The sequence below is a fragment of the Sardina pilchardus genome, chromosome 4 (genome assembly GCF_963854185.1).
Source record: "Sardina pilchardus chromosome 4, fSarPil1.1, whole genome shotgun sequence".
Lineage (NCBI taxonomy): Eukaryota > Metazoa > Chordata > Actinopteri > Clupeiformes > Clupeidae > Sardina > Sardina pilchardus.
Genome location: NC_084997.1, coordinates 38,491,889 through 38,496,771, shown reverse-complemented (window position 1 = coordinate 38,496,771; position 4,883 = coordinate 38,491,889). Strand labels below are relative to the sequence as shown.

General features: G+C 45.9%; 1 long non-coding RNA gene across 1 annotated transcript; it reads left to right on the top strand.

Annotated features, from left to right (window-relative positions):
- The first annotated feature begins 1,860 nt into the window (after positions 1–1,860).
- LOC134077953 (uncharacterized) lies at positions 1,861–3,926 on the top strand. Its single transcript, XR_009938801.1, has 3 exons — positions 1,861–2,009; positions 2,931–2,960; positions 3,603–3,926. It is a non-coding gene; the product is annotated as an uncharacterized LOC134077953 (long non-coding RNA).
- Positions 3,927–4,883: the final 957 nt, after the last annotated feature.

The window sequence follows — 4,883 nt, the reverse complement described above, 5'->3', positions numbered from 1 at the left end:
GGAGGTGGTGTGTGTGGAGGTGGTGTTGGTGGTGGTGTGTGTGGAGGTGGTGTTGGTGGTGTGTGGTGGTGGTGTATGGAGGTGGTGTGTGGTGGAGGTGTGTGGTGTGGTGGTGGTGTGTGTGGAGGTGGTGTGTGGTGGAGGTGTGTGGTGTGGTGGTGGAGGAGGTGGTGGTGTGTGGTGGTGGTGTGTGTGGAGGTGGTGGTGTGTGAGCCTCTCTGTTTGTCCCTCCAGTGTTGCCGCTTCACCCCTGTGGCACGGTGGAGTTCTGTTGCGTGGTGTGCTGCAGGTAGAGCAGCTGGAAGTAGTGCGCAGCTAATAGATGAGATCACCTGTGTGAAGTGCACTACACCAATACAAGATCGGACTTATACTTTCTGAACCTGGACTTTTCACCTCTCCATATGATAATATTATAGTGTTTATAAGGTCCATGGAAATGCAATATGTAGAAAAAAGAAAAAAAGCCATACAGCAAGACGTGCGGATATCTTTTCTCAGTGCAGTCACATTCATGAAATTCACTCACTCATTCACAGTCAAATTATCTCAACCTCACTGCCCACACACGCACACACACACGCACACGCACACACACACGGGCAGATTGGCTGCACACTCGGAATTTCCCACCCGGTTCAGCCAGTTCCTGATGCCTTTTCATCTGATCGCTGACATATGAGGATGTTTCTGTATTTCCTACACTGCATTCAAGGACACCCTTCAATGTTCAACTCTGCATCCAATCTAGCCCCCCCCCCCCGCCCCCCCCTCATATAAAGACATGAATCATTATACTGCAATAGTCTATCATGTCTGAAATAATCACTTGTAGATAGTCACAAACAAAACATGACAATTCTAGAAATAGAATTGTAGACTAGGTCATGGGGTGTGCTGATCAGGTTAGGCAGGTTAGGCAGATCTGTAGTTTTAGCAATAATAATGTAAAGCAGTAGGTGTTCATTGGTCACCTTAGAGCAACGCTAAAGCACTTCTCTGTAGAGTACAGTAGGTTGCATGATTTTATGAAATTGTAGATTGTATGATGTGTTGCGACATCAAAGTCAAGTCAAATGTGTAGTTTCTTACAGTATGCCTCATTCCATACAACTCCAGATCTGCTAGGAGGATCACTGGAGATGTACACTGCGTTCTGTATTCCCACCTGCAAACACAGTGAAGGGGCTCACTGGAGATCTATTCCCACCTGCAAACACAGTTAAGGGGCTCACTGGAGATCTATTCCCACCTGCAAACACAGTGAAGGGGCTCACTGGAGATCTATTCCCACCTGCAAACACAGTGAAGGGGCTCACTGGAGATCTATTCCCACCTGCAAACACAATGAAGGGGCTCACTGGAGATCTATGGTAGGCTGATTCAGGTGGCTCCTTCATCTGGAGACCCGCATCATAGCAGCATCCACGAGCAGCTTCTGGCAGGCCAGGCATGCCCATCAGTGGCATGGGGAGCACAGCCTCCCCTTGGGTGACTGCTCATCATAATACAGTAACACTGCTATATATTACTGTAACACATCCAGTATAGCTTGAGACAGACATGGGACTGGTACCAGAGCAAAAACTATAGGTTCCATTTCATGTGTACATTTACTGTGTAACCTGCATACAGTATGTGTTCATGTGTTCTCTGCTCAAATAATAATGAAGAGAGTAACCATAACCATTTTAACTGTGAATCAACTAGCAGGCCATGGGGTGTGCTGATCAGGTTAGGCAGGTTAGACTGCTTCAGGACTGAGAGAAAAGACACTGAGAGACTCAGAACCTCCAGCACAGCAGCACCGCGAAAACTGAAAGTGAAACTAGAACTCAGCCATTTCAGAAGGGACTCATACTGGGAGACCCCGTGTGTGTGAAGCCTGTCTACAGCAGCAGTGTCCAGTCTGCAGGAGAAACAGCCTGTGTGTGTTTGAAGTGTTTGAGACTCTTAAGTAGCAGAGGAAACACAACTTCACTCTCACAGCTGAAGCACTAGACCGTGAGGTAAGATCCACTTTGTGATGAGCAGACATTCTCTATGAATTAGGCTTTAAGTTGATGCTCCATACATATCACTGTATAAACGGCAATTGACTGTATTCTTTACAATTAGACTGTATAGAGCATGCTGGTGAGTGTACAATTACATGTAAAACATACAGTGCTCTTTTTGAGGCAGAGTGTCAGATTGTACATATAGCTACAAGTTCAAAATGCACCTAATGATAGAATGAGAGCGAGAAAGAGTGATAGTGACGATGATGATGATGACGACGTCAATGATGATGGTGATGATGATGATGATGGTGATGATGACTGGCAACAAGACCTGCTGAAAAAAACAGCCTGACCAGCTAAAGGTGGTTTGCTGGTTGACCAGCTTGTTAACCAGCTTATTTGACCACCCTTTGATGGTTAACCAGCTAGACCAGCAAAACTCTCGCGAAAACACACCTTCAGCTGGTTTACCCAGCTTAAGATGGTAATTCAGCTGGTTTTGATTGTCGTACCACCTCAAGCTGGTCATTTTAGTTGGTGTTGCTGGTCTACATTGCTGGTTTTTACTGGCCACGCCAGCTTATGTTGGTCATTCTAGAAAACCAGCTTGACCATCTTTGTCAAGCTTGACAGGCTGGTCACCAGCATGACCATCTTAAACCAGCTGTATCCCAAACGACAGGCTGGTCACACCAGCACGACCAGCTTCCTCAGATGGTCACGCCAGCATGTCTAGCTGGTGGCCCAACCAGCTACACCAGCAAAGACCAGCAATAGCTGGAAGAAAACCAGCAAAGACCAGCTAAAACCAGCTAAAACCAGCTACCAGCCTAAGCTGGTTTCTTGCTGTTTTTTTCAGCAGTTAACTCTACCTGGATACTGATAATGATGTTGAGAACATGATGCAGTGATCTGTTTTCATTACAGGCAAAATGGCTACTGGGGGCACACACGAAGGTAAGAGACACTTTGAGCTGTGTGTGATTGTGTGTGTGTGTGTGTGTGTGTGTCTGTGTATGTGTGTGTGTGAATGAGAGAGAAACCCACACAAGTAAGCAATAAAGAGAGAAAGACAGACATGGTGAGCATTTTAGAGTAATGGAAGTGTGTGTGTGTGTGTGTGTGTGTGTGTGTGAATGTGTGTGTGTGAATGTGTCTGTGTTGTTTGTGTGTGTGTGTGTGTGAGTGTGAGTGTGTGTGTGTGTGTGTGTGTGCGTGTGTGTGTGCTTGTGCTTGTGCTTGTGCGTGTGTGAATGAGAAAATGAAACCGAGAGCATGTAGCTGTGTGTGTGAGAGAGAGAGCAAAAATGTGTGAGCATAGTTGTGAACATAGTGAGCATTTCATGGACACGGTGCAAATATGTGTGTATATGTGTGTGTGTGTGTGTGTGTGTGTGTGTGTGTGTGTGTGTGTGTGTGTGTGTGTGTGTGTGTGTGTGTGTGTGTGTATATGTGTGTGTGTGTGTGTGTGTGTGTGTGTGTGTGTGTGTGTGTGTGTGTATGTGTGTGTGTGTGTGTGTGTGTGTGTGTGTGTGTGTGTGTGTGTGTGTGTGTGTGTGTGTGTGTAAATCATCAACACTGCTGTGTTTGCCCCTGCAGGCTTTAAACTGGTCGTCCCTGGTCTTGTTGTGAAGTGTGATGATGGTGCTGATGTCACACTACACTGTCACCTGTCTCCTGAATCCAGTGCTGTTGCCATGGAGATCAGGTGGTTTAGGTGGACAGACTGTGTCTACCTGTATAAGAGTGGTCATGTGATAGAGGGGAGGGGCTATGAGGGCAGAGTGAGTGTGAACCCCCAGCAGCTGCAGAGAGGAGACGTGTCTCTCACACTGAGGAGGAGCAGATGGAGAGCAGATAGAGTGTACACATGCCAGGTCATCAGTGGAGGACACAAGGAGGAGACCAGAGTTGGATTGAGGATCAAACGTGAGTCTTCTGTTTCTCTGCTGTAGAGAGTTCAGTGCTGCCATTCATGTCACTACACCTGATTACACTCACTGCATGCTGACCACCTTCGCTCTAGGGTGAGTACACCTTATTTAGGACCCCAAAGTTGACTTCAAGGCAGAGCTGCCTAGAAGGCACTAGAGTTGGGCAAGTGTTAGTGAACACCAAACACACACCAGGGATGGAAATTAACTTTTTTGTCCACCTGCCACAGTGGCAGGTAGATTTTAAAATCTACCAGCCACTCAACATTTTTACCAGCCAATTCAACCGTTCCATACATTATACTGCCAAGATGTAACTGTATGAAAATTTAACCCCACGGTTATAGTGACCAAAATTATCACGTTGTTCGGTATTATCGTAGCCTGGGTGTTCCCATACTGCCTTGCGCGGTGATTTCTTTCACGCTGCTAAGGCAGTCTGGAAACTAACCCCCACATTTTCGCCTGATGTTGGCGACCAATCACAGAACAGGGGAGAAAGCAAGACCATGATGAGCTATGCACAGACGCATTTGATAGACATCCGTGGCGCCCAATGAATGGATCTGGGCATTTTTTCAAATACGAGAAAATGAACGTCTGGTTGCCAGACCACGTCTCATTTGAGAAGTGGTAGGCGCTAGCCAGGCTAGTATTATCGCGGTATTGTGTTTAATATGTTAAGAAAGCACTGATAGGCCTACACAAGCTGAAATAGTTTTTAAAAAGTGTGAATGTCTATTACATTACACAAATATGGGCAAAACCTTATTGCCTTAAGCGGGATACAGATCATTCAGAGCAGTGGCAATCCTAGTCTCTGCTCAACCCTCCACGCAGAAAATGGCTTGTGTTGTTGCTATTTCATATTTGAATTAATACACTTTATATATTTTGTTAACAATTTAGAGCATTTTAGGATCTGCATAATAACTCAAAATATTCA